Source organism: Rhea pennata, chromosome 12 (assembly GCF_028389875.1).
Source record: "Rhea pennata isolate bPtePen1 chromosome 12, bPtePen1.pri, whole genome shotgun sequence".
Taxonomy (NCBI): Eukaryota; Metazoa; Chordata; class Aves; order Rheiformes; family Rheidae; genus Rhea; species Rhea pennata.
In genome coordinates, this window is record NC_084674.1 from 20257962 (window position 1) to 20272386 (window position 14425).

Below are 14425 nucleotides of genomic sequence, written 5' to 3' on the forward strand. Positions count from 1 at the left end.
CAGTAAGAACTAATGCTTAACACATTGCGCTAACTTAACAATGTTTCAATTGCCAACATAATAGGCACTAAGAACAAAAGTTTAGATATAGACTAAATCAGTTTTTATTGTAAGAGCCTACCAATGAACACAGGAGTGCAAGAACTATGGCTCAAGAGGAAATTCGGCTGGAAATTATTAATGATAAAATAGTAAATCTTTGAGTAATTTCTATACACAAATGTTATATATTTTGGATATATTATAGAAAGTTGTGCAAGTATCATTTTGTGCAATTTGATACTTTTTAAAAACTTTAAAATGCAATGGTTACTTTCAGCTTTTTAACATATAGTCTAAGAGCAAATAAATAATCTAAAATCAGCTCTTACAGTCTTCTTTGTAGGAACTTTACAATAGCTAAGCTATATGCTATGGAAAGCTCCCCTGATTACTTAAGGAAAATTTAGAAAGTCTTGTTATTTTTGTGGTTGCTGTTCATCTCTGTCTTTTTCATTTCTGGCTCTAAGTCTGCTTGCTTCTGCACATTTCATAGTAGGGGAGGGTGTTTTAGAAACAGAAAATGTCACTCAAAACCATAGGTTAGTCTTGCTATGTTCCCATGTTTTCTACATTTGCTTATTAAAAAAAAAAATCTAATCCAATCTAATTCTTTTTCTTTTCTTACGGTATACTAACCTATAGCGCTACTATATTGGGAGGACGCTTATTGCTGCCATAAAGCAAATCTGCTCAGACTTCCCCTTGTAATCATCAAAAGTAATCGTATACTTCACCATATAAAATTCTAAGAGTAAATGCTTACTAGTTTTTCTTTACTGATTTTATTTCATAAATTCAAGATTTAATTTAGTAGATAGTGAGAGCTATTTCCCTTTTTCCATAAAAGTTTGAATATTGTAACTCATTCTCCATTTTTTATGAACCTTTAGCAACAGGAGAGGTAATGAATAAAATTATAGATTGTGCATTTATTTTATAACCACTCCTGAATCACCAGATTGATTTTTTTAAAAAAACAGACAATCCAGAATAAATCACGTTTTTTTTCTTTTCACTTAGAAAACAATGGTGTTTTCATACATTCAGAGCAAACCAGGCAACTTCATTTTAACATGTTTACAAAGCTTATGCGCTCCAAGCTGCCTGACTTCTAACGGACTCATTACTAAAGTAATGCTTGAAATAAACAGATGCTGCTCTGTACTTGACAGCGTTGTTTGGATTTCTGCTAGTGTAAGCAGAGCATCAGGTAAACGTAGTGCTTCCAAAATTTACTAATATTTAAGGAACAAAGAAGTAATTTCAGAAATGAAAAAGTCTCTTGACTGTTTTCACAGAACAGGAAAAGATTCAGATAAGATTATGATGGCATATGTATCATCTCTTTACTTATATTTAATAACTCCTACTTCTGTTAAGTTTTAGTTTATACAAACTAAAACTTGATATATAAAAAAAAAAGCTAGGCCATCTACTATTACTACTGTAACTCATTTATTCATTCCCTCTCGGGGTCCAGACTATAATGCCTGTATTTCATCTCTGCAATTTTCTTTTGTAATTAAAATGTGGGGTATATTTTTATATATATATATATATATATATATATATATATATATATATATATATAAAATAAAGAATAAATTTATAGTTGTGGAAAAATACTGTACAGAGAAAACATTATTTAGCCCCAAATACTGAGCTGCAAGCAGAGAGGAAGGAAATTAGAGCTCCACAACAGACACCTGGTTTTGTAGGTGTCTTTAAGTAGCTCTCTATACTTATGCTTTACATTTCATGCCTTGTGTTCTACCAAATTTACTATTTGTCAGGTGCTAAAACACACGACGGTCTCAGTTCCTAATCCCACGCTTTATACAACCCAATGTAAAGAGAAGGCAGATTCAGACTCCAAAATAACTGAGGTTCTGAACCACAAGCAGCACTGTCACAAGGAAGAAAACTCTGATTAGCTGTATGGTAAAGCAAACAAAAAACCTCTGTTTCCTTGATTGGTATCACTAGCCTGAAAATCAAGATCCTATTTTTTAGTATGAGTTGCATTCCTCAGGGATTTCTATTAAAGTTACAACAGTTGATTTTGAGTTGAGGAGAAAAAAAATAACGTACAGTGCTGTCTTCTGGTAAAAACAAGCGGGTCCCTCATAAACAGGGTCCCAGGTCACATAACCAGTGGCAACTCTCTGTGTCGGCTAATCTACGTTGGTTTCAAACCTGGAGAGAAGAAAAGGAATCATCAGACTTGACAGACCCTGAGAAGGAAGCAAATTAACAGAACAAACAAGGACCCACCTAAAGGACACCCCACAGGACAAGCAGAAGCAAGAGCAAACAGCCAGTATCATAAATAGTTACAGATCATTATGCAATGAAATAATGTGGTTAAAGAGCTCCAACTGTTTGCTCAAGGATGTACATTCACATAGCTTGGCACCACGAGCCTCAGTCCCAACAACCCCTTGATCCTGACCATTTATTAATGCTACAGCTTTCGCAACACTCTTGCCTCTCGTATTTTATTAAGCAGTATTTTTAAGGCAGGCTGTTTGAGACTTTCAACTGGTTAAACTTCTATTGTCTTTAAAAATAGCTAACATCCTGAAGAACGCGAGTCTAAACCTTCAGCCCTTCAAGCTGTGCAGCAGCTCCAGAAGAGCTGTTCAACATGACAAATGTTGAGCCCGCGAAAGACATGGGCAGAACACTAATAAGGCAGGTGAGCAGGAAGAGATGCTCATGGTCCTCAGCACATGACACAAGGACCTGGATGCAAGTAATTTAGAGGTCTTAAATTCAATGCACCGCTGTCACAAATAAGTGACGTTCTGACTTATTTCATAATAAACACACAAGAAGGCAGGCTGGAAGCATAGGCAGCAATTCTGCAAGCAACAGCGGTCCTGCTGGACACACATATTCCATATGCAAATACATCAACACTACACTGTAAAGATAGATCTTTTTAAAAAAGAAAAACAAAAGAAAAAACAAAAACCCACATTTACTTTCACATTAAAAGGAAACCACTCTGCTCCAGTCTGATGTTGTGCTTGACCCCCCCATCACAGAATTTTACTCCATTACTCAGGATCAGGCTACAGCACCAGGTACAGCTGGAGGCTGTCTTCTGGGAAGAGAAGACATCCACTTCCAACTTCCAATTAATGATCTATACATCATATTTCTTGGTAAACCATATTTGTTTGGCTTCATCTTGCAGAAATTGGATTAACGCTCTCTGAACAGTAAATGAAAACATCTTTTACTATCAGTGAGGGTCTCTCCACACATACACCTGCAAGACCACATCTACTGCACCTTGGATAAACACAATGCAGCAAACTTCAGCCATTTCTTCTGTCTCCTTGTCTGCCTTCAGTCTCCACCTTATTCCTAAGTATATTTGGATTGTTTAAACTTTTATTTACATTTCATATTGCTTGAGTTTGTAGTACTTTTGTTAGTACAACACCCCTTAACTGTCACCATAACTTAAATAACTTCTTAGACAACATGATTTTTAGTTGGGAATTTGAGAATATGGACACATTTTTATTTTAAACAGTTTTACTTTGAAGTCTAAGGAAGACTACTGTTAAGGAAGAAGTCTGTTCCTTTTTTCATGTCTGTAGAAATCAGAGTGGGAAGGAAAACAGACATAACACAAAGACCTGCACAGACCTGGTGCTGCTTCTAACACGTGGCAGTGACACAATGAAGGTGGTGGTGAGGGACACTTACTCCAACGCAGCGGGAATCTAATTCTACTGCAGATTCAAAAAATACACACTTTTTACTCCAAATAAATCCTTTGAATTTGTGCACAACAAAGTTTTCCAAACAGACAGTGTCTGTCACTTATTTTTCCTAGCAATCTGAAGAAGCAACATTGCCTTTAGTATGCCAAAAACACAAAGCTGGAGGGGAAGACAAGCACTGAACTTGCGCTCAAAAAACCAAGCATGGTATGATCCAGTCTCAAATTCTGCTCTTAACACTTTGTCTACCAAGGTAACCATCACTCAAAACTTCTAACCAGACTTTTAGTGCCAGAATATACCACCAGGTGGCAAGATTGCAAAATAAAGATTTTTTAAAAATAAAAATAAATAAATAAATAAATAATCCTATGATGGTTAGTGTCATTTGAAGGACCCCTTACTGGGTAATGGCAAATGTTCTGCGACGACTTGGTAAGCACTTATAATGTCCCTGCATGGGTCTGTGAAATAAAGTATTTTACCATTTCCTCATGATACTTCCTGTAGTTAATTCACTTACAGTAGTCAAAACTCAAGGTAAAATTCACATCACATGAAACAAAGAAATTTCAAACACAAATTTTACTTCTTTAAGCCATTTTGCTTTTCCAGCGTTTGCCTTCTGCTGCCTTTTTCTTTGAGGCAGATTTTACCCTTTTGGAAATGCACTAAAATCTTACAGGACCACATGGAATTGCACATTTATGGGAGAACACAACTGGGCAACCCTAGCTAATAAAGGTGCTTTGTTACAAGGGAGAAAAGACCTTATACAAAATATATGTACAACCACTTAAATCATTTGGATTTCCTGTGGTATCTAAATTCCTCATATTACATCAAATTGATCAGAGGGCTGGAGCACCTGCCCTATGAGGAACAGCTGCAAGAGCTGGGGAAGAGCAGACTGAGGGGGGATCTGATCAATGTGTACAAGTACCTGAAGGGAGGGTGTCAGGGAGACAAACTCTTTTCAGTTGTCCCACGTGACAGGACAAGAGGCAATGGGCAGAAACTGAAGCACAGGAAGTTCCACCTGAACGTGAGGGGGAATTTCTTCCCTGTGAGAGTGACACAGCCCAGAGAGGCTGTGGAGTCTCCTTCTCTGGAGATCTTCAAGGCCCGCCTGGATGCTACCCTGTCTAACATGCTCGAGGTGACCCTGCTTGGGTCCCTGCTGAGCAGGGAGGTTGGACTAGATGAGCTCCAGAGGTCCCTGCCAACCTCAACCATTCCATGATTCTGTGAAATTATCTATAGACCAGGACACAGGACAGCCGCTTTGAAGATCTGCCGTAACAGGAGTGGATGTGTGCAAGAGAAAACAGAGAGAGAGGTTCAGTGGTCAGAAGTTCGTAGAGAATACGCGCCTTTACATCATCTTTTTAATGCAGACTTGAGGAAAAGATAAGCTCTCAGAAACTATTCAGAAATCTATTACTACAGTGTTTCACCCCTCAATCTCAAAGAGCACAAAGTAAGCACGCAGTCCAACATACTTTTACATATATATATATATATACACATACATATGTATGTATATATATGTAAATAACAAGAAATCAAATATTAGTAAGGTTTTGCTTTCCTGGGAACACCACAGTTAACCAAGTTGTACAGCTGAACAAGCTGATGAATAAGTTCAGTTGATCCTCAGATACACAACGCAGGAAAATGATTTTCGAAATATTCTCGTTTTTTTTTTTCTTTCCATTTGTAGTGTGGCACCTGCTTAATAACACACAGCTATACTTCACAACTGTTTAAAATATTGTCATTATCCTTTGAGCTATAATAAATTAGGTAGGTGTAAAATAATCAGGATGTCAAGTACATTAAATGTCAACTATAAATAAGAACCAAAATTGGAATCTCTCTAAGATGCTAGCACTCCCACAGTTGGGCAAAAGTGTTAACTTCAATAGCTACCACCATTTGGGACTTGTGTTATTTTATAAACCACATGAAATTCTTTGACTTAATGGCATCTATTAAGTTATTTTATATATATAGTTACTGTTATTATAAGCTGATTTGGCATTAGAAAGTAAAAGCAAACATTATCTAAGTTATCAAGAAACCTTCCTGTATCAAAATAGATTTTTATTTGGTACTCTCAATTCAAACACTTCAGGATATTGTTGCAATAATAAAAAAAAAAAAAAACACACTTTGGAGGAGAGAAAGGGAGGGATGAGTTAATGCATGAGCCTATATAACACAGGAGAGCACCAAAAGTATAAACCGTAAAATAAATTGCAAAGTTATAAAATTTTTCTTCATCTATTAAATAAAATGGAATGTTCAATCCATTTTTTATTCCAGAATTCAACCAACGTCAAAATTAAAATCAAGCACTCTTTCCCCCAGTGAATATATGCTAACTAGGTATTTTAATGTGGAAATATCTAAAATCTAAATTAGAACATAAACTCTTCAAAGAAAGGCTTTTGTTTCAGCTAAGTTCACACCATACTAGCAAGACATGTTCTCAAACATAATTTAGGCTTCTGGACTTGATTGCAATAGAAGCATTTTCAAAACATTATTCTGTGAGACTTAATATCTATTAGGAGATGTTTGCTGAAAATTAGGCAAACATGCTTTTGTCTGTAGCAAGCTGCTGCTGCAACATTTGCATTTTCTTCCATACTACCGACTCAATTTTCTGTCTGCACTGCATGACAAGACTGGTCTTGAAAGATGCGCAGTATTAAAGATGACCCTCGTTAGACCCTTCAACTGAGAAATTCCCCCAAAATATTCTGTGACCTTGACCAAGCCACAACTCCATCACAGAGAGGTTATATGGCAAGAATGTGTCACAGAATACTGAGGTACTTACATACTCCAATAAATGTTGAAGAGATTCATAATCCTGGGGAGAAGCAGAACAGAAACTTCTCTAATCTCTGCTCATTCAAGCTCTACTTATTGCACTTGCTTCCACTCTTGGGCTTCTATTCCGGGAAGAGCAATAACAGAATCAATTGATTGGCAAAGGGGTCAAGAGAAATTGGAACAAAATCACCAGATCATTTTGTCTCAGCCATGCAAAGCTATCATCCAGTAGTAATAATGCCATTGACTCTGATTTGATTTGAACTGAAGTTATCAAGTATCAAGGTTATAATCAAGAATCCCAACTATGCCCCAAGTAAGAGAAATTTGTAGTGGAATTCAGCAGAAATCAGGTAAGTTTTCCTTTCATGTTACAGAAAGCATCTTACATTTCTTTCCTCTATCAGCATATATTTTTCCATGTTTCAGCATTTTTATATTATAAGAGAAAACTTCTATTCTTTGGAATAAAAACAACAAATGTAAAAGCAAAAGCACACAATCTTACAATCAGTTCATAGAATTAGGGCAACAAGTATTTACTACCCTGGATTAAGACATAAAGGCTCTATCAACTGTTTGGCATTTGATAACAAGCCGTTCTCTTTAATTCAATAGTACTATTATTATCACGCCAACTTAAATCTATGCTTCTAACACAAGCCTACTAAGAAGGTAATAAGGGTATTAATAATTGGCATTAAAACAACATTAAGGTATTTGTCGGCTTTCTTCTTTGCCTCCTGAAATAGTACATAAATACATAAGCACATAAATCATATATGACAAATTAGCCTATGTCACATAGCTGAACACTTATTCCTGAGGATGTCAAGAAAAAATGTATTTTACCTTCCTGGAGAGTACTGTGAACCAGGCCCAGACTGAGACAATTTAGGTACGTGTCCATATAAACACACACACAAGTTCCTCCTCAATGTTCAGTAACTCTTTCTAAAGCACTTACTCTATAAAAGGAAAAATTCCTGAGGGAGCACATACACCTGATTTATTTCGAGAAACCAAAGAAAAATAACAAGAGTGCCACCTGTTCTTCATCATGAATACTGGAACCTCCCATAGATCGATTTTCCTGTTCAACATCCTTCGCAACATAAACCTGGCAATTAAAAACATATAAAACCCTCCTTCTGGGCAGAAACTGGGTTAAAAAAAGGGGGGGAGGGGAAGGAAAAGGCTGCATTAACGTCAATTAATAGGAGAAAGGAAAAAGATTCTTCCACAGTAAATACACTGGAGCAGCAGGGTTTTCCCCAATTTTCATTTTTATAGAACTATAGTGAATATCCAGGTAATACATGTCACTAACCCAACATCTTTACCAGGAAACAGGAATAAGTTATTATTAAAAAGGATAGAATAAGCAGACTGCATTTGCAAGGAAAGCCAGTTTCCTCGTTCTGTAAAGGAAAGTCATGCCTCACAAATCTGCTGGGAAAAAAGCACGTGTCCAGGGCAATTCAGCATATACGGATATAGTGACATCTCACGGATAGTAGGCTTTTGAAAATGTCTTCCCGAAAGACATTTTTGCAGCTCTGCAAGGATCCACGCAGTGGCCTGGAGGCTCCACACTCAAACATCAACTGGAAGGGGGCAGGCAGCGACACGACAAAGCCTGGTAAAGGCACAAAGTTACGCAGGCTAAAACACAGCGATAAAGAGAGTGAAAAGGTTTTTCGAGATCCTGCGTCGGGGAATTAAAATGGCAGATGGAACCCAACACGATGCCCATGTGAAAAACAATCCTGACATCATGCACCAAATGATGCTCTCCAAGCTGGTCATTACCAGAGAGGAGCCAAGGCCTGGGATGACAGCGGCCTTACCTCGTACAACATCCTTTAGGTTCTCCTCCGCAACGTCTTTGGGCACAAACACAGAGTTAGGTAACAGTCATACAATACACAAGTGCTACCCCAAGTATTTTGCTTATAAAAACGCCACTCAAGAAATCAGTGCTCTGCGCTAAGGGTCTCCTTGCACAGCAGTCACCACTGCCTGGTGGTTTAAGGGACTCTCTTCATGGGGAGGCAATAATTTCTGCTCAAGGGGATAGCCACTGCTGGGAGCTAACTGATGATCCCCACTAGATTTCTAAAGAGCAAGAGGTGTGAGAAAGGTTTTAGAAGACCTGAAAAGACCCCAAACACTGGCGAATGTTGCTTACCAAGCAACATTTTAGCCCTGCCCAAAGTAAAATCTTTTTAATGCAACTGTTTTACTGTGGCAAAAAGGTGGGAAGTGGTCCAAACGAGTATTGTAACTTCTAAGAGCAAGATGTGAAGTCAAAGAAGATTAGTATACACCAAGTTTTTCAGAAGAAGCTCCACAGGGAACAGTCCCTACAGACTGGTTTATACAAAAGCAGAGAATGATAATTTATCTATTGATGGAATCGTGCGCTAGTGATTTATATAACATCAGCAGAGTCCCTAAGTGTAATTACAGCCATATACTCAATCAGGGACTACATATTATTCCATTCTCGTTCTACTTAGAATCACATCCAAGACATTCTAAATTGTACTCAAGTTACTGCATTAAAATAAGAAAAAAAATCTGCTGTATATTCTCTTGAGAACTTTCAGAAGGCTGCTGTTAATAAATATTGAAACAAATACAAAAAATGCCAGAAAAGCAGTTTCCACAGCAGAAGTGTGACAAATATTTCCCATTAACATGTGCATATGGTTTCACTCAAAACAATTTTTCTTGCAAGAAATGTGTTTATGTAATACGACTAAATTGTTGTATTACCAAACTGACTGTAAATTTATGGTTGAGGCCATTTTTTTTGATGTAGGCACTGTAAAAATTTAAAACAAAAGGGAAGAAATTCAAATACACACATACGTACGAAAATAATGGAGGTAAACTCCTGAAAGCAATCCTTATTATTATTATAAACAAGACAAAACAAACCAAAAAAAAAAAAAAAAAAAAAAAAAAACCACCCTCAAAACTTGATTGCAGTCCTCGGCTCCTAACAGACGCCAAGCCCAGGGAAGGAGCCGGGAGGCCGGGTGCCAAGCCTCCAACTCATGCAAAGATGTGGAGACACAGAGACACACGGATAACTTTTTGCACTGCACAGAGTTACGAGGTCTTCTGCGATGAGCAGGGGGCTCACTTTTCGGTCCTCGCTTCAGGTATCACCCGCGTTCCGAGGGGAGTTCCTTGGCCTGTTTCCTAGCCAGCAGGCACAAATGTAACCACCCCCACTTCTATGCCTGAAGCCTAACACAGGATGGGGAGGGGGGAAGGAAAAAAAAAATCCTGTAAAGAGTATTAGAAGTAAAAATCAGAACTTCACCAGCTTACAGATGCACGAACTGCTAATCACATGCCGAAACTGGTCCCTGAGTGAGTTTGCTATTAGTTAGTATACTCTCCTCAGCAGTATCCGCATTATGAATGCAAGGTAAGTTACACCCAGGTCATATTTACCTTAAATGCTTTATACAAATTTGTTATCTAAAGGGATTTAAAGGTCCTATCATGCAGCAGGGGCCAACTACACCGCCATAAATATTGCGAAAGCATTATTTGAGTAACCAGTTGCAACAGTAAATATTTTTAAATAATTTTTAATCCAATTTTGTGCTTGGATAAAAGAAACAACTTGAATAGAGAATTCTGTTGAGAATGGTAATTTTTCTCTTGGCATTTGCTTGCTTGTGGAACTTGCGTTAGCACTCATGCTTCACATGACTGAAGCGGAGCTGATACATGCTAACGCTGTGAATACCGCAGCAGCTTCTACGCAGGAATGTTAATAGCAATTCACACAGAGCAACTGTCTAAACTGAGGGTCATGTCACTTACGGTACCTCCACCGCCGACAGAAAAATGATGTCCAATTCCGGTTTTTGCTTCTAAAGAGAGGCCTGTGACACATCTCTAGGCTTCCAAAGCTGGGAGCAACTTCCCACGAAGGCACCAAACACGAGCACCGGACAAGACCACTAGTATTTTGCCTCCGAGAGCGGGGGCAGCTCCTGACCCTGGCCGAATCCTCAGCTGCCCTGAGAAGTGGCAACTGAAAGGTGCGGACAAGAGCTTCTCTCTCAGGAGTTCTAAGGCCTTGAACAGCACCTCCCTGCCGCAGGCACGAAACCCCACCGCCTGCCTGCCCAGCCCTGCGCAGACGCTCCCATCGAATCGCTTGCAACCGGTTGCTAACTCTACCTTAGACCACCGTAATGCCGGAGTTTCAAAGACACGAGGGAAAGCACAAGTCGAGAAAACAAGACGATGGCTCAACAGACAAGGAGACGTTTGCAGCTGGGAGATCCGTGAAGGCACAACGGCACACCTACGCTCCTCAGCTTCGAGCGACACTGCCTTTGTCAAGCAAGGATCCTGCGTGTTTAAGGAACGGTAAAAGAGATAAAACATTTGAGGAGGAAAAACAAATTCTTGAACCCTCAAAACAAGTGTTCAATGGTGGAAGAGATATTTTCAGCACTGTCTTCTGCCACAGATATGATTGCAAGGATATTTTTCCTTATTTTCAGAGAGCAAAAGCAAAAATATGAAAACAAAATAGCAAATTGCTTACCCTGCGAAACAGGTGGGTCAAGTCAGTCAGAAGTTACATGCACACAATTGTACGCAAAAAATCTCACCAATAACCCACCAATATACAATATTTTGGGGAAGGGGCACTTTTCTCACCACCATCACTACTACAGTTTTCTCAAGGTAAGGGTCTGCTGCTAATTACAGTCCTGATAATATCCAGGAAAAAAAATGAAAAGTATTATTTTTAGTATTAGTAGTATTGAATGCTTTCTGCTTTGGATGCAACGCCCTCTGCTTCTTATCTACACCAGAGCAGGCACAGAAACATGCTACACTCCTCTTATACACAGAAGAGCAAGCAGGCACTGGGTTCAAAACTGCTAGTCTTCCTCCAGTTTAAGTGAAGTTAATTGAGAAGGACACTTGCAAGAGAGAGGTCTAGTTGACTTGCTTTGCTCTGTAGGTTGTAGGAAACATTTTACCCTGTTTCGCCGGAAAAGCACAGTGCTTTTACAGAGTTCTAGCAGTCCTGAGGAGCAGCAGAGCCAAGCCGGCCGATCAGTTGCTCTCACAAGATTAGTCAACACAATAATCTCAGCTGTAGGACCTCCTAAAGACTTTTTGTTACCCTGAGCGTTTAACGTAGTACTTGCTGAACATCACAGCAGAACTCTGAATAAACACTGAGTAAAAAATACACCAAGTATTTCAAAAGGTACTCAGGAAAGCTTCATTCTGACCAACATGGCTTTCTTGGTTTGCTGCTTCTTGAGAACTACAGCCGTTTGCTGTGCAAGGGACAGCTTTGCATTTTTTTTTTCCTTTTAGACTATTACCCAAAGACGCCAATAAAACAAGTAAGCTTCTGCAAACTGGTAGATGACGGCCTTATACAAAACTCATCAACTTTGACTTGAACATCGCCATCACCAATATGTCAGCTTATTTCCCCACTCAGAATCATCAACCTTGACAATAGCTTTCCTAAGTCAAAACAAATCAGCAGAAATACCCAGTTTATTTATTTTCAATGAATTTAACCTGGCTCAAAGGAAAACAGGCAAATAGTATTTGCATTTGAACCAAATTGTATTTGCCTCTCCAGATTTCTCAAACTTGGAAGAATATCCGTACAAGTAACAATAATAACTGTTTCTTCCTTTAAATTAGCACTTAAATAAATAAAAGCTTCCATAACCTGCAAGACTTCCTTACCTGTTCAACTCTAAGAGCTGAAGGGTTGAATGAGGCAAAGAAATTTAATACAGGAGCAAATGAGAAAATAACTGTTTTGTCCTTGTTTCAGGAGGAAAAGATTTTAAAAAACAAAAACAAACAGCCGAAACATCCCTCATGAACAGACCCACGGGTGGTAAGCACTGAGCTGTAGCTCGGATGGCCCCAAAACACCCACTCGGTGCATAGTTGGGCAAAACGTATCTCACAGCCCTTACCGTCTTTGCAAGGGCAGCAAGAAAGGCCGCCAGGTTGGCCAGACCTTTACAAGGCCTCAGAGCCCTCAGGAGAGCTCCCCGAGGCCACCAGCCCCCCCCCACACCAAGGCTGCGCTGCTGAAAGCGCTTCGCCTTCCCCGCCTGCGTCCCGGCTAGCCAACGCGCTGCGAAGAGCCTCGCGCTGTCGACTCCGACCATGCGTACCCCTAAGCCTGCCTCTCGCCTAACCCCAATGCTCACTAAAACTGCACCTTAAAGCAGCGTGTGATCAACCAGAAGAGCGGCTTAAAACCATCATTCATACAACTCATGGGCTCGTGGGTTATTAATGAATTTGCTTCTATTTTTTCACCCTCAAGGTTTAACGTGTGATTTCAAATAACCCTACAAATATAGATGTAGCTTATGTAAGAGCAAAAGAAAACAAAACAGACATTCCCATATAACTGCACAATGGCAGAAATAATCTTTACAGAAAAAACAGTAATACTTAGTTCACTTATCATAAAATTCAGTAATTTAACAAATATCTGAAAATGCAAAAATATGTGGGCAATAACAGGAAAAAATTGATCTTAATTGAAAAATAATGGCTTGTCTCAGTTTTATTTTCTTTGCATCTTTTTAAAAGAAAATTTAGACAGCTCTGCTCTCATATTGAATCTAAATATAACTGCAATACATCAAGCAAAATAACTCTCACAGGAGAGATGACATATCACTAGCAACCAGACCCTGATGTGGATCAGGATAATGAGGAAGACTGAGGAGAAGGAACATGGAGCTCTCTTCTGCACAACATTTTCATGCACACTGTATATCAACACAGTCAAACCACACAGTCACCTTGTTGAATAATGAATAACAAAATGAAAAGAAAATTACGGAGCAGTAAGCAAAGGAGAAAAAATTCAAGTTGACATTTCAAATGAGAGGAAGTCACCGAGAGGTTCATAGTGACTGGTCCAGATGGCAGGAGCTATTTTGGCCAGACTACCTGGCTAGGATGGGAGCCGTGGTTAGGTAAGCAGAAGGGGGCAGGAAGAAAGGAAGGAACAAAGACACATGCACAAAAAAAGGGGGACTGAAAATGGAATTTTTACCCTGCAGTCCTCCTAATTCAGAACCTTGTAAGTAAGAGAAAGTTACAAAATAAAATAGTAACTCACTCTGACTGTTTAAGGAAACCAATTACTGTTGAGGGTTATGGACACAGAGATTCCTTTTGGCCAGCATAAGGATTAATTACCTCCCTCATGCCTGGCTTTCTATAAACATAATTAAACTGACTATTTTTACGAGCAAAGCTTATGTGTGCTTTAGGCACCATAAAGTATCTTGCCACATAATTGTATTATGCTTTCCCCCATCAACCTCCCTTGTAGTACTGGAAATAAAGAAAGGAAAAACCCTTCTATGTATCCCTTTTTGTTGGTTTGCCTTACGGCTCAGTGCATATTCTATCTGTCAAAAGTGATTTCCCTGCTCAGTGAGCAAATATTCTCAACACTGATTTTCTTTTGTATTTACTACTATTAGACAATGATTATACAGTCACAGATAATGGAAATCTAGGCAGGTCAGCCTGCATCAAAGATTTATCTCTAGACAGGAAGTCTAGTTTCATTAAATATAAAAATACATTTTTATGTAAGTGGAACACAGGGTTGCTCTGAATTAGCTTTGAGACATAGGTGACAAGGGACAAAGTTACAACTAAATTATGAAAAACTTAATAAATGACAAAAAGAACCTTATACAACCTCAAGCCTGCATGTTACATGAATATCGCACTTT

General features: G+C 38.8%; 1 protein-coding gene across 11 annotated transcripts in view; it reads right to left on the reverse strand.

Annotated features, from left to right (window-relative positions):
* ATP2B2 (ATPase plasma membrane Ca2+ transporting 2) overlaps positions 1-14425 on the reverse strand; it is a 396770-nt gene that overhangs the window by 261908 nt on the left and 120437 nt on the right. For all 11 annotated transcript variants that reach the window (XR_009959696.1, XM_062585783.1, XM_062585782.1 and 8 more), the window contains one exon: positions 2134-2238. The gene's annotated coding sequence lies outside the window, so the exon portion shown is untranslated. The remainder of the gene's footprint in view (positions 1-2133; positions 2239-14425) is intronic.